This window comes from Typopeltis vanoorti, chromosome 6 (assembly GCF_054136105.1).
Source record: "Typopeltis vanoorti isolate ZY-2024b chromosome 6, IOZ_Tvanoo_1.0, whole genome shotgun sequence".
Lineage (NCBI taxonomy): Eukaryota > Metazoa > Arthropoda > Arachnida > Uropygi > Thelyphonidae > Typopeltis > Typopeltis vanoorti.
Window position 1 is genome coordinate 107,285,952 of NC_143554.1, and position 16,713 is coordinate 107,302,664.

The 16,713-nt window shown below is 33.5% G+C and overlaps 1 pseudogene across 2 annotated transcripts in view; it reads left to right on the forward strand.

The window, feature by feature from the left end:
* Positions 1-12,260, forward strand: part of LOC150105779 (protein brain tumor pseudogene) — a 76,866-nt pseudogene extending 64,606 nt beyond the window's left edge. For both annotated transcript variants that reach the window (XR_016548402.1, XR_016548401.1), the window contains one exon: positions 6,409-12,260. The product of XR_016548402.1 is annotated as a protein brain tumor pseudogene, transcript variant X2 (transcript). The remainder of the gene's footprint in view (positions 1-6,408) is intronic.
* The last annotated feature ends 4,453 nt before the right edge of the window (positions 12,261-16,713 follow it).

Genomic DNA, 16,713 nt, shown 5'->3' on the forward strand with positions numbered 1-16,713 from the left:
GAAATAAATAAAATAGAACACATAAAACATTGGATTATGGAATGAAATGCTTGCCAGTTCCATCAGCAGAAGCCTGTAACACATCTAATACCATATATAGACAGCATCGGATGCTCAATGTTCTTATAACAGGTTTTCTAAAATAACTGTAAGCTTAGTAGGTAGCCTATAAACATTGGGCCACCCAGATGGTCTAGAACATCTTATGACTGTGGCAGGAGGAGGAAAAATAAGCATTGCATTACCATTTAATTTATTTGTAGATTATTTTACTTGCCAAGTAAAATAAACTGTATAGATTAGCAAATTTGAATAATTCAGAGATATTATTATTTAGAGAGACCTCCAGGGAGTCAGACTCATCAAGATATCAAGAATGTCTGTTAATGTTAACTTCCCCTCCGATATCTCCGAATTATTCAGATTTGTTATGTGCAGGTTACTTTACTTCAAGGAAAAATCTACAAATTAATGATATTTCAATAGGTTTCTCCTCTCCCTTTTGGCAAACTTATACATGGAGCACTTTAAGAAAATATAATTATTTTCAAAGTCTTAGTCCAGTTACCTTTCCATTGTTGATTTGTTTGGCCATTTGGTTCTATGGCCAAGATACTTTGGGTTCCTGTTCCTCTATAACTTACATTCATGGCAAACACCCAAAAAATTTACTTCACATTAGAAAAAGAATCAAATAGCTGTTTGCCTTTTGACACATTATTCACTCGCCTTTGAGATGGTTCACTTTTTTCCATTATAGGAACTCAACTTCTTTAGATTGTTATCGATAGATAACAGGGTCCATTAACACCTGTCTTGGAGAAAAGAGGAAATACATTTGCTACTATTATTTTGACAATCAGGAGTGGTAAACCATACTTTGTACACTCTTTCACACATTATTAGGTAGGTGGTAGATTAGATAGATAGCCACTGCTGATTCTAAAAATAAAACAGTCTCGCTTGTAATATGGCTATATAGCATATGAAGTATTCTTATAACCTCATAAAGTATGGCTGCATTAATCTGCCAAAAATTTGGGAGATAGTGATCTTGAGATTAGCTCCTACATAACTAATAACTTTTATAGAACATTAGAGGGCATCTAATTAGGAGTTCAGATTAGTTTGTTACAACTCAAATTGGTTCACCTACTTATTATTGTATACAAACATGTTTTGCTCTGAAGATGGTTCAAAATCCAGCAATATATAAGCTAGTTAATAAACATCTTATAATTTAATATTTCGACAACACTAAAGTGCCATGAACTATGCTACTATATTGCTACACTACATCAGTGAGACTTGTATTGAAAATAGAAACGTGGAGGCCTATAATCCTAAATAATGTCGCCTTATTGAGCTTGATCAAGTGTTCTTGGCTGATTACAATTAACCTTCAATAACTAAGGAATCTAAAGAAAACTTTAAACAATGTCTTGGCATGTATTGATTGACATCTGTTTTAGGGCCATGTCTGGTTGATGGCATGCTTGCATTCAAATCACTCGGTTGGAACTCCAGCTAAAGTTATTTTTCTCCTTACATTTTTATTATTGAAAATTTTAATTTAGAAACTTTTGTTTCTACTATATGTATTGGATTCATAACTAAAATATATTTCGTAATTTAAAAAAAACTTCACAGACTTGTAATTTTATTATAGCCAGATGTTGTTATAACATCTCTCAAATTGCCTTTTGCCTGAGAAGGGGATACTGAAATTTTGGGAAACACTGTTTTAGATCTTGTGGTGGATATCTAAGGCATTGTCTGCCATAGTAGTGGAATTGGGTCTTGTTCTTCATAGTTCTGATGTTGGCTGTCCTGCCTGTGTGGGGAAAGTTACAGCAACAGGATACCTGGTAGACCCTGGGTAAATCTAAAGGAAGTCCCACTTATAAAATTTCTTAATTCTTACCTAATTTACTTTTTTACTTCAATTAGAGCTGCCATTGTTGTTGTTGTTTTTTTTTAACGGATTTTAAAAATAAAATTTCTGATCTTCACTTGGATGCTTCAGATATTGATTAGTTTAGATGTTGTATCCTTGTTTACTAATATTCCTTTATATGACACCATTTATTTTGTATGGGCATTCATCCTCTTTCCTCCTCCCATTCCTTAGGGTGGATTGAGCCCTCCTAATGAGGGATTATGTATTTTATGATTGGAAGTTACGTTGGCCTCAAACTTTGTTTGCTTACACTTGGATAGAGAAAAACCAAGAATATAATTTCTTGGCATCTTTAATTTATAGTATAACCAAATGGAAAAACTTCCAACATCTATCTAATCCAGAGTATTTTAGTAATGAGGTGCGACACCTTTTGGCTACTTGTATATGAAAATATGACTTCTGCATTACTTCAGCCTTAGTATCATCTCTGGGTCTGGCTCCCACTGATGAGACATCAAAGGTCAAAACTGGTCTAGGTAGAGGCCCTTCCCATAATGTCAAGTCCTACAAGTCAGCAGTACTGTTGACTTGTAATGCCAGTGGTGTAGCAATGGCAGAAAGATGCTAAGTTAGCTGCCTTCTGGAGGGGGGGGAGGAGCTGTAAAGGTTTCAGCAAAATTTTCAAAAGTAAATAGGATTAATAGTAAATTTACTCTGAAAGTTGTTACACTAAATGTGTTTTTTAATTTAAATAGTAGCAGGAATATTCTCTTTTTATTTGCTGACTTAGAACTAGTAAGGGATGATTGTGGGATGCTGACTTTGCCATTACTCCTGATGTGTATAAAAAGAAGCCTTTCAGTCCCTTTTATTTTACTGTTTTATTACTTCTCAGTGTATTAGTAAATTGCAGGAAGGTTCCTCTCTTCCAGTATTTTTTTTTTTTTTCTTTTATAAAACAGACCAATTTAAGAATGTTCTATTATCAAACTTTAAATATTGCATTTCTACTTGACACTGACACAGCTGACTTCTTTATTACAAAAAGTGGATTTTTAATTTTGTTAAAAGGAAACTATGACAAATTTCACTACCCAGTGGCTGCGCTTCTTCAGGATCTTTCCTCTTTACAAAATGCAAATACTATAGCTTAAAATCACTGTTTAACATTTTAAAGTAATTATGCAAACAATTAGAATGCTTGTGGTATTTAAATTACTTTCATTTCTCATGCAAAATTAAACCTCAACTCCTTTTGAGGGAACTATATGAACAAATAGCTTTAATCAGTTCTATTATTATTTCGGGCAACTCCAAAGAGTCGACAGACTCATCGAGGGAGGCCCTAACATCATGTCAAGAACAACTATTCGACATTCACACAGTATTTATCATACCTTGCCTTGAACTCATTCACGGTCATAGCACCCACAACAGACTCTGGCAGCTTATTCTACTCATTTACCACTCTCCAAGTCAAAAACCTAGCTCAAAAACTCTTGTTAACCACATTCTTGCCCAGCTTCCATGTATGGCCCCTAGTCCTCCCACCACCAGTCCTATTCTCAAAAAAAAAAAAAAAAAAAAAAAAGCCACTATACCTGCCTTTTAAGTAAGGCAGGTATAGTGGCTATATTCCATTCTGTCGAGATTAATGGAAGAAATGAAGTTAAGTGATAATATGTTCTTCAATGTTTTGTTCTTTCAGCTTCAAAGTAGCCTACCAGTGTATGGTAGGTGTAGCCTTCATATTAATATTTGAGTATGGAGTTCTGATAGCTGTTGAGGATAAATTGAATCATAAATGTACTTTTTTTTCCTCATCTCCTAGGGTATTAAATGCTCTTAAGGGTGATGATTATGCCAAACTTATATAGTGGTTTAAGGATTTGCCATGAAGACACAATCTTGCATGGGCAGGTTTATGTGATGTCTAAAGAGATTCTTCTGCCTTCCAGTTGACATCCAAAATATGTAATCAATTGTTTTCTAAGTATCATTTTTCCCCTCTTAGCTAAGAGAATAAAGAAAATTATTTAAATCATATCTGTTCATAACTTATTTTTAATGGTATTAACACCAAACTAACTATTTTATAAAAAAAGCTTAACTAGCTTATATTTCGCTGAATTTCAAATTGGCATTTTCAGAGCAAAAAGCGTTTATGTGACAATGGGTAAGTGAAACGATTCAAATTGTAACAGAGAAAAGATCTAAAGTCCCAATTTAGCACTTTTTAATTACAACATTAGAAGGCACCAAATCAGAACTTCAGATCTTTTGTCCATTACAATTTGAATTGTTTCACTTAGTCATTGTCGCATATAAACTATAACACGTTGCTTTGATGATGCTGATTTTTAAATTTAGGAAAATAGTCATTTAATAAACATATTTTTTTGTATAAAATAGCTCGTGTTTGGTGTTGCTAATACCGTTTCTTAAAATAAGTTATGAATAATGTTCAACACCTAAAAGCTCGTCTATTAGATTAAATCATATCTATGTTTTTAATGTTTAGTTTTAAACTGCATTTTGTAATTTGTACTTGGATCATGGAGCAGTTAGTCATTGAGTGGTGAAACTTTTCCTTCTAACATTAAAAAATCCTTGTATAGTGTCAGTTTTTTTCTCTTTTGGGCTTGAGGCAGTTTATTTGGAAAATAACTGCCTCAAGTGTGAATTCGCTCTCTTTATAAGAAGCACAAATAAATGATATTCTATTGAATGCAGCTGCTCTTATTAAATCCGAGAATACTGATTCTGTTCACCAGTGGTAAATTGGATATCTCACACACACAAATCTAATTAATCTATATGTAAAGTATGGTGCTGTTTATTCTATATAAAAAAAACTTCTTTTAGATAAGAACCCATGTATTTCTTGACTCATTGGTGCACCCTGATGGAGGAGGTTGGATATCAAGAAGCTGAAATCAGTCAGTGTTTGCCTTTATAGATCTTCTAAGGAGAAAGTTCCCCCCCCCCCACCCCACTTATCACTGTTTTAACTGAATCGCTTTTTTAGAAAGTTTCCTAACCCTATTTGTTAGGAATGAAATTACCTGATCAATATTATGGTGCTCAAGCATATTTTCATTTAATTATAATTTCATTTTTTGTATTAAGTCAGACTATTAATACAAATGAAAAATTAGTACATGATAACATTTTTACTGACACACAAGCATTAATTTTGTACTTCTGTTATTTCAGTTACTATATCTAAGATGTAATCATTTGCTAAATTGTATGTATGTATGTTAATATTCTCATTAGCCAGCTGAACAACAGCATAAGTTAATGATTGAAATGTTATTTTAGCCAGGTTATGACAAAGTAATTTTCATCATAATTTTGCAAAGGCAAAGCTGATTCAAAATCTTTCAATGATTGCATTATAGAGCCAGTGTTTCCCAGGGCTCGTGAGTTTTGTGTTTCAGGGAGTCACTAAAGGTTTCCTGCTTATCAGACTATTTTTAATTATAGTTTTTGGGATACTGTATTATAGTGAGTCACTAGTGCCTAAATGAATTAGTCTTGTATCTGTTTTATCATAATTGCTGGAATAGTTAAAAAAATGGAAGCCCATAAATAGATATGGTATCATAGGCATTGTGGTAAATTTTCCTCATATCTAACTTGAGACACTCTGCAGTGCTGTAAAAGCTTTGCATTTCATCCAGTTATAGTACATCCTGTAATTTGAAGTAACTGAATTTGAATCATCATTTGTAATTAATTATCTTGTAGAAACTAATTTCAGAAAAATAAGTTTGGGAAACTTATTGTGTTTCCCAGGCTCGTGAGTTTTAAATTAGCAGATATTAATCAAACGTTTGTTTTCCAAACTTAATTTAATCTTCATGCATTCTTGATTTCTTGAGTTCAACAGTGATAGCTATGCAAGTGTAATTGCTAAGAGGGTCCCACATGCCTATGTTTAATTTCTATGATGACATCTTATTTTTTTTGGGTTTTCACTGAGCATCCATTTTTGGATATTTTTGAGATCTTCAGCAGGTAGGCATGCTACAGTGCATTATGTTGTGGCATGTCTTTTGTGAAATTTTTGATAAAAGCAGAAACCCAGCTTGAAACTAAATTACTAAACATTTTTAAGTGAAGTTAAAAACTGGTTGTCTACTCTTATTAATCCAAATTAATTTCTGCTGAAGAGATCCCAAAAATCTTGGATGATATCAGAAAATAGCCTGGGCTCCCTATCAGGATTCACATCTTTCTTTTGTAGTAGGGGTTAGCTACTTTTTCTAATCCATATGTTATTTTCACGCCAAGTCAACTTGCATCTGCATTCTTTTCATTGCTTTATCTTGAAGAGGATTTTATATGTTGATGGATTAATAGCTACTAATAAAGTACTAAGCATACATTCATAATATAATATTTGAAAATTCAGTTCAATTATTTTAATTGTGAATTTATTAAAAATAGTATTCATTTCTTGTTCATTTTTATATAATTATTTCATTTTTCTATTTCAGTCAAATCTTTACCAATGAGCAGCACTAGGTCTTCATCTGATATGGCATCTCCTACTCCATCATTACCAGATTCAACAGTATTTGGACCTCCCCAGCTTGGACCATTTGGGGACCAGAACTGTAGTGAAAATGGTGTTGGTACTAACTGTAGTTTATGTCATGAAACTTATACCATTCCTAAAGTATTGCCTTGCTTGCATACATTTTGCCAACCATGTTTAGAAAAAGTACAAGAATTTCCAGATAAAATTTTATGCCCAGAGTGTCAACAGGAATGTCCCTTACCTGCTCAGGGTGTATCAGGATTATTATCTGATTATGCTATAAGTAATGTTTTGGAAACAAGTGCATTGGAGAGCACTGCCTTGAGCTGTACTGGATGCAAAAGCAAAGATACAAGTGCAGTTGCACGCTGCTTTGATTGTGCCAATTTTCTTTGCCCAAACTGTGTCATGGCTCACCAGTTCATGCATTGTTTTGAAGGACACAATGTATTAACCTTAAATGAACTTGGTAACAAAGATGAAATGAAAATGGAAAAACCTCTAAGTTGTCCTAGGCATAAAAATGAAGTATTGAAGTATTTTTGCAAAACATGTAGCATTCCACTTTGCAAAGAATGTACTGTTCTTGACCATCCCAAAGGAATTCATGATTATGAACACATTACAGAGGTTGGTCCAAAACAGATTGAAGTAATTAGTCAGATATTAGAAGATGGTAAACTGAAAACGAATGATCTTAGAAATGCAGCAAAAACAGTTGAACATGTCATCAGCAGATTACAATTGCAGTACCATAAAGCACAAACTGAAATTAATGATACCTTTCAATTTTATTGTTCAGTATTAGAAGAGAGAAAGCAAGAAGTGTTGAAAGAACTTGATAGCATTTACAATACCAAAATAGTTTCTTTAGGCTTGTTAAGTCAAAAAGTTCATGAAACAACGGATAGACTAAATCAGGTAACAGAATTTGTTACTCGTATGATGAAATTCTCTAGCAATACAGAAATACTCATGTTTAAACAACTGTTGGATTCAAAATTGCAAAACATCTTATCCTTTGCTCCTGAAACCAACCTGCAAAATGTCGACATGGAATTCTTATCCAACTATCAGGCCATCCAGGTTGGAGTTCGGAATACTTTTGGGTATATAAGACATAGTTCTGAATCTCCACCTGCATCAAAACCACAGCCTATTGCTAGACCTAATGGAGTCGTAAGCTCTGACAGAATTTATCAGAATGGTCATGTATACGAGTCCAATATAATTTCCAAGAGATTTGGATCTGCTAATAGCTTAGGACCTTTTTCAACAAGTTTAACTGAAATTAATCCCTATGAGAAATGGTCCAGTGGGAATGCAGATATCTTCCATAATGGCACTGCCGATTCCTACCGTTTGCCTTCAGACCCTGTTGTTGATTTATCTTCAAAACTAATACCTGCTAGTATGTATCCTCTCAAGTCACAAATTAAGAGACAAAAAATGATTTACCACTGCAAATTTGGTGAATTTGGAATCATGGAAGGTCAGTTCACTGAACCTAGTGGAGTTGCTGTTAATGCTCAAAACGACATCATTGTTGCAGACACTAACAATCATCGCATTCAAATATTTGACAAAGAAGGAAGATTTAAATTTCAGTTTGGTGAATGTGGAAAACGAGACGGACAGTTGCTATATCCTAATCGTGTTGCTGTAGTGAAAACATCGGGAGATATCATTGTAACAGAAAGAAGTCCAACACACCAAATCCAGATTTATAATCAGTATGGCCAGTTTGTTAGGAAATTTGGAGCAAATATCTTGCAACATCCACGTGGTGTTACAGTTGATAATAAGGGTAGGATCATTGTTGTTGAGTGCAAGGTGATGAGAGTGATCATATTTGATCAAATGGGTAATGTTTTACAAAAATTTGGTTGTTCTAAACATCTGGAGTTTCCAAATGGAGTAGTTGTAAATGATAAGCAGGAAATATTCATCAGTGATAATAGAGCCCACTGTGTAAAAGTGTTCAATTATGATGGCGTTTTCTTACGGCAGATCGGTGGTGAAGGTTTGACTAACTATCCAATAGGAGTGTGCATCAACAGAAGTGGTGAGATTTTAGTTGCAGACAATCATAATAATTTTAATATAACTGTCTTTACACAAGATGGACAGTTGGTAAATGCTTCAGAAAGTAAAGTAAAACATGCCCAATGTTTTGATGTAGCACTAATGGATGATGGATCAGTAGTTCTTGCCAGTAAAGATTACCGTTTATATATTTATCGCTACATGCAGGTTCCAGGCATTACCCTTTAAGTGAGGTTCATTGAACTTGGTTCTTGTTTGTATTTTAGAGTATTTGATTGGTTTTGAATAGAAAGGAAAGGCAGTAGCTTGAGGATTATCTCCTGAAGCACCCACAGATTGGCAAGGTGATGTGTAAAACGAACTTGTACTTCAGAGTACTTATGAAACTTGGCTAGGTTAAGGTTTTAAAATGTCAAATAGTTGAAGTTTTTGAGTACTGTGGGATGTTTATAATGTTAGTGCTGTGTAAATTATTGCTATAATTGTTAGTGTTTAAATGTGTAGCTGACAGCATTCAACATCTTGTAACCTGCCTTATTACATTTGGGCATGTTACGTATATATCTTAACAAGCGCAGCTGTCACTTGTTAAGTAAGGGGCACACATGATACTCCAAAGCTTTAGTTATTTCCATTGAAAAATTTCCTAAAGCTTTGTTAAGTTAGATAATACCATAGTTAACTGAGAACTATTTTTCCAACTATTGGTGTTATGGCCCTAGTCAATTTAGTCATCAGCAGAAATCCTTCCAGGGTTTATTTCCTCTCCTTCACTTTTTTGTAATACATTGCAACAACTGAACTATGTTACTATCTTATTTATTAACTATTAGTAGTATGCCAAAGATGCATTGCAATTTTCCTGTGATCCTTCAATATTGGGGCCATTTGTTGAATAGTTGTTGAACACCTTGCCAGCGTGACATTTTCTGCCTTAAATGTGTCACTAAAGCATCATTGTATGCCTTTTTGACCTTTTTATGCACCAGGTCTATACTCTTCCATAGCTGTGCAGGTTTTGCTCCTGTACATAGTTTACTAAACTTCCAGTTTTTATTGTTTATCATGGGTGCCAATTCCCCTCCCCCTGTTCATTTTAATATTTAGAATTTGTGTTGATTTATTTATTCACAACGTGTTCTATTGCATATTTGCAATTACTGTAATTAAGTCTTAAAATGGTAGAGATCTGATTTTCACCCCCCACCAGGTTTAGAAAATTTAGCTAGTCTTTTTTACTAAAATTTTTTGTGATCTAGATTCGTAACACTCAGGCTTTTAGCTTTATTTAGCTTTATTGTATTAATTGTAGTATTTCTTGTTGAAATTTAATTTTGTTACTGTTTTAATATAAGATATTCAGATGGACCAAGTTATGAAATGTTACCTATAAATTGTAAGAGAATTTTAGTCCGTTTGAGGCTATTCAATCATGTAATAATTTTTTTGTATCAAAACCTATTTTTATTATTAAATATTGAATTACATTGGCCAGTAAGCCTAGACTTAGCCAAAGAACAACTAAAGCATTAGCAATAAATCTGCACAATAACTTATTTGAGAAAAAAAAATTCCTAAAAAAAAATGAAAAGAAAAAAAAGAGGAAATTTTGCCATTTATCAAAGTGATTTTTCTGTGTGTGGTTGTGAATTAAAGTAAAAAAAAAATGTGTGCAGATCCTATTTTTTAAAAAATAAATCAGTTTGGTATATTGATTTATATGTATATATATTCAAGTTTAAATTTGCTAGTTTTTAAACCTAATTTTTAATACTTAAAATTTATACAATCATTCCTACAAACTGAGTGAGAATTTGGTAACTGTTTTATGGTTGAATTGCTTTTTTTGTTATTACAAGTTTAGTTTTTCGATATCTATCAGATTTCATGTAATGCACCTGTTTGTTCATTTTTATTTTGGTTTTTATAATGTTTTTCTTTTTTACATTAAAGGTCATGTTTATGTGTTGATTCCATTTGCTTTAATCATGCAGTATGAAGTGTTTTTTGCAATTTCCTTCATGGGTTATGATTTTTAAGAAAATTACGTGTAGGTGCTTGTCTGAGCTGGCATGTTAAGATCTCATTGTAGTGCTCAGTAAAACTCACTTAATATAAAAACTTACCTATGTTTTTTAAATTTATGGTTTACATTAGTATTTTATGTGTTACTGTTTGTGTTCCTAATGTGTCCAATTTCATATCTTTGTGATCTAATTTCAAAAATTTGTAGTTTTGAAAATACAATTGTAGTTATGACCTGTTTAGAATCTACATAAATTGTAATAGATTAGTGCCAAGGAAGTTGAAAAATTCTGAACTTTGTAATGTACATATATATATTGTCGTATTTACAGCTAATGATTTTGGTCCTTTTATATCATGTTAAAATCTTAAGTTAATCTGTATACAAACTGACTAAGCAGTCAGTCCAAATGCAGGCTCAATTTTCATTGTACAGACCTGACAACTGTTTGCATTATGTTAGTGTTTAAACTGTTTTGTTAACTTTTGTTGAATTTTGGTGTTGTAATGTTAAAACCTAATATATAATATATATACATATATAAACACACTACTAAAACATTTTTAAACATATCCTGTAGCAAGTCTAAATCAGTGGAAAGATATTGCCCTAAGTGTTTCAGTAACAGTAATTCTGTTAACAGGTTCTCTCCACTATGCAATGTTTTTCCTCACTTCTGAAAGAACAAAAAATATTTTCCCATAGTAAATTTTTCATGTTCATGTTGGGGTACAAACTGTTTACTTTCCTGTTGGTCACTATTTTATATGATACCTTCCAGGGTTTGTGGAGAAACCTGTCTGTAAAAGGGGAAAAAAAAAACAGTTAGGCCAATTTGCCTTAAATCACTTTGCTGTTTCTTACTGTTTCCTGGTATTAAAGGGCTCAATAGACTTAATCCAAGTAGCGGTTGTGTGTGCGTGCATGCGTGTATGTATAACTGAATGTTTATAAAATGTATTTGTATTGTGGTAAGAGCTTAATATAACTATACTCCATGCATTCCACTCTTTTAATGTGTCTAGTAGTTTACCCCCATACCCCTTTTAGCATATTTAAATAGATGAGGACAAAAAAAAAAGTTTGAAGAGTTGTAAGCAGGGACTTGGATACTGAACCTTTGGCTTCCACAGCAGCTTTACTTTCCCGGACACACAAAAAAAGGTGCTTAGTATTATTTTAATAATGTATATAAATGTACTGATCTTCACCTTGGTGCTTTTCTTTTTCAAGTTTTCTTTTTTCTTGATAAAATTTGGTTTGTTTTTTAAAATTAGAAATTTCAGAAGAGCCCAAAATAGTGAAGCGCCTAAAGGTTTTTTGTATGAAGCACAACTATTTTATAAATTTTTAAAGCCTCTAAATGTAGCAGTTCAGTGTAATATATATTATATACATGTATAGAGAAGAAAAATTCTTTGTGGACATCCAAGGCACTGTGCCTAGTCAGACTTGAAACAAATAATGCTAAAACCAACTCAGGATGTGATAAACTTAGTAGGTTGTATCATTTTATAAACTTATAATTTCACCCACTCCCCATCCTCAACAAGTAGTCTTTGAAAGGTCACTCAAGTGCCGTGGTCAGTGGTGTTCTACTACCACAATGTTTTGACAAGTCATTTTATTCATTTGTTTATTTATAACAATGCATTTGTGAAGTAGTTTTTACTGTCTTTCATATGTTTGTTATTGTAATACTACTGCATTCAATAAAGTATTTTTGTTTGCTGAAATGTTTAATCTGATCTTATGTTACTCATTTGTCTAAATGGTCCCAAAGGTGTACAAACATGGAACTCTAACAGGACTTGATCTACTTATGGTCTTAAAATACTACAAGAATGTAATAGTGTGAACTTGCCATGGATTCTGGTCTGACTGCACCATCATATAGGAATGACTAGTCTTCTGCAAATAATGTGTAGAGAAATTTTTTATTTTTCCCCCTCTTGTGGAAAGTAAACTTTTATCATACATCTAGTACTGGGGATGGGCTAGGGGTTAAATAAACCAGAAATTGTCCTGGAGACCAAATGGCCTACTTTTAGATCCAAATTTTACTCTTTGGCATAGTGTGAAAAGATCAGCATAAAGTAAAATCCCATTATACAAGGATAGTGCTAAAATGTGAACAACCATTATATGCCAGTCAGTATTCCTGAAATGGTTCTTTGAGATTTTGGAAGTTGGTCTGGACTGCACCTCAAGAATCGGACAGTGATACAAAACATCATTGTGTAAGTTTAGTACAGCTTTTGTAAAGAAGTCTCTAATATTACTATGCTGATCACTGCTGTTTAATTATATATGGATAATTAGAAAAGGGTGTACAGTTGTTGGATATGCAGAATCAAGAACAGTAAATGATTCTGATTTCAGCGGATGAGAGAAGGATGGCTTGAAGTGTACAGTTTAATTTTAGCTTTTGAAGTGATTTTTAGGGTAATGTATCATAGGCTAAAGTTGAAGATCTTAATAGTTAAGAAAAACACAGCAAAGAATACAAATACAATTGGTATCGAGCAGGATGGCTAATCCCATATAGACTACCTGCTTGTTTTGGTTGTCTGGATTTAGCAGACTTGTATTGAACAAATCAGAACTGGCATGTTTAAATTATGGGAGGGTGCATAACAGGGGAGGGGGGGTTAAACATCTAAGGAAATTGTTAGAATTCTAAATTTATGAAGGCGAGTATTCCATTGCTGAAATGTGGCAAGTGTATTAATGACTAATGAGAAGTGCAATAAGCATTGTAGCATGAAGATATCTTGTCTGCATATAATGTCATTGTTGCCATTCAAACATTTTTATAGTACTCATTCAGGAACTTCTGTATAACATCCAAAATTTCTGGCCTCCAACACCATTTAATTTTTATTTGTTATGAGATACCCAGGAATCGCTCATCTTTGCAGAGCATTCCACACAATCGACTACATCTTGCATCCGCTGCCCACTTTTTGTAAATTGTTTTTCGAGCCAAGTTTCTGGAGGGAGGGGGGGGGGAAACTGCTACCTTCATATGAGATTAGTTAACTCCTTCCACCGAAAAAGTTGGAAAAGATTCCTCTGGTTACAAGAAGAATCAAACTCAAAGAGTGCAATTTCCTGATATATATAAAAAGCAAGTTGCTTGTGAACGGTGTTTTATTAAATTTCAGTGGCTGAACAAAAATTTAAATACATGCTGAAGGTTTCTACCAATATCTTTGGATTAACACCAGACCAGCAATTAGCTTGAGTAGGACAGGAAAATTATTCCTCTGAAACTAGCTCTTAAAGTAATTTGCAGCATTTCTCCCATGCCGATCTTTTTCCAGATTTGGACTGCCCAGTGCTGATGAGAGATGATATATCAATACACTCCTAATATTATTACAACTATGTAACAAGGAAAATTTGCAAGTAGGTGTCATTTGTTTGCTCTATGGGAGTGAGACTTCCGTGCTTGACTAGCTGAGGACCTTGACCCCCAACAGGATCTAGGTTTACTTTGTTAGAAGCTTGAAGTGGTGGAAGTTCCTTCTTTGGTCTGTAGAGTAGAGTTTCTAGATTATCTAATTCCCGAGTACTAATCCACATATAGCCCATCCACAGTATTAATACAGCTGCAATAGGATTTACAGCTTTTCATGGTAGAAGGAATTGGCGTGCAGGAATATTAAACTGCCTTCCTGTTCTCAGGATCTCGGAGGAAATGATTTAAATGTTATATATATTATAGAAATAGGTTCAACATTGATTAATTTATCTCTGGAGTATTTCTCCCATTTAATTTTTTTTTTCCTCCAAGCAATCTCGAATGTTTTCCCAAGTAGTTAGAAGCAAGTTGCTTAACTGAAATAACGGTGTGAATAAACATGCCATTCGGAAGTGTGATTTAAAAGTAGCATTTTGAGAAGTTCCCTTCAGCTACCATAGACAACGAGTATATAGTTTGCCCACACATGAGAGAACCCTTGACACTTCTGCACATGGCAGGAGGCGAATCCATTCCGATAATAGGGTAATCAATCCGTTTTGTGGGATGAATTTTCTTATACGTCGGAAAATTAGTTTTGCTTTTATGAACATTCTAGTTATTTAAAGTGGCAACTATTGCTTCTATATATAAGCAAATGATTTCGCGTATTGGTGAAGAATTCGTACAACCTTTATTTCTTTCTCCCCTTCAATGAATTGGCAATCTGCCTACTATGGTTCTCTAAACTGGGCAGACTAAATTTATTGTTATTGATGGGGAAATATCTTAATTCTTTTTGATAATCACTCCATGCTAAAGAGGAGTGTTTAGCAGAGTGCTGTATTGCTAACAAATCTGGTCCTATTGTGATATGGGGGGTGCCATATTGTTGGACAGGGTCATTTTGTGATTATATTTATATTCTCTTAAATATCTATAGCGTGTGAAAGAATTCAAGAACGTGGAATACACCTGCAAACTACACTTCAAACCGTCATGCATTATCACTCTAGACGTTTACGTTTTTCCAGTTGATGTGTACTGGAAGTAAATTGGCTGTTTTGGCCAATTGGAAAGAACAGTCAGCATGAAGAAAACAAATACACATGCAAAGTAAAAATCGCAAACTTTTTATTATAGCTTTGAATGTGTAATGCTTATTCATATTTTGTAATGGTTTGGTTTTTCAAAATAAATATTGTAAGCATTACTTGTGGGAGGTAGTCACTGTAGGCAGAGATGAAGTACTGTAGACGATGGGTTATGTGGTGTAGTGATGAGCCCTTGTGTCACAGTATCCCTCTTAATGTTAACTTAGCATGTTATAAGTGTTTCGTGTGTACAAACTGATTATTTGTCTTGTATTGAACATAACATTTTAAATATTTTATTTTTATGTGTGATGGCACAAAAGTGGAAAGACTCAAGTCAGTAAGCTGTGGCAAAATGAAACGGTGCAAAATATCCCAAGTATCTTAAATGGATTTATTATACTGTAAAATGTTTTTTTTTTTTAAATAAAGAAACATTAATGATTCATGTAATATAAAAGAAACTACATTTGTGCCATGGCAACTCTGATCCTTCAAGGTCTGTTCTATGACAGTGTAAATCCAAAGTACATTTGAACCGTGGGTTGGTTTATGTATTTTTTTTTTTTCCCTTCTAATTTTTGTGCGATATTACTTAGTATCGAAAACCTTCTCTTGGAACAAAAAATTTAACTTCAAGCCATTTTAGACCTCAAATGCATGATGAAAGAATTAGGCCGTATGAAACTCGTCTACCACCTAAAGACAACCAAACATGGCTATACCCAACATGATTTGAACTCTTGTCTGTTGAGTGGACATAACTAACTAGAATACCATTTTACTTTGAGAAAATAGCTGTGCAATTAAACATTACGGTCTGAGGAACTGGTTGAGTTCTCATGAGTACTTAGGTATTCTATTCTTAATATAGCTGTTTCAAGCAATCCAGAATTTGAAATAAGTTTGAAAAACGTATATTGAGAACTACATATAATTTCAAGTTGGAGAATATATGCTTGCTCTACCTTAATTTCAGTTAAAATTTCCCAATTCCTTTATTGGAAACCTGGTTGTACTTTGTGAAATCCAGGAAGCATTTGTTGGAATTTCACAAAAAAAAGTCTCACTTTTTTTTTTGCTTGTGACGTTCTAATCATACATACCATTAAGACCAAAATTTCTTCACATCGCTGACCTTAAGAGTTGAAAATAATGACGTTATGAGAGAACCTGGATGAGAAGCGTCAGTTTACCTACAAGAAACTGGTTCATCTCTCATGAGAGTTAAATCAGTTTAAGAGCACACTTAATATACTTCCATATATAGCTTGCTTATCGCTACTACCTAAAGTAAAGTATGGTAAGCTGATGCTGCTGAATATTTCTAGTTCTAGAATATATTCTTTGGCATATAGCATTTATTACAAATAGAATACTTTGCAAGTTAGAAATACTTTCAAATATTTTGGACCCTTTCGATGTGACTATCAGTTCAGGGACGGTAGTATACTCTGGTCCAGTTAACATCTGATGTTTGAGTTCATCGTAATGGATTAAATTGGGATTGTGCAGGCAAGTTTTTCTCGGACTATAGTATAATATATGTGAGTGTATTGTATGCGCATAATACAGATTGTGCTTTGACGCATGGTTCTGTGTTTGTCATCTCAGATACTCTGACAGATT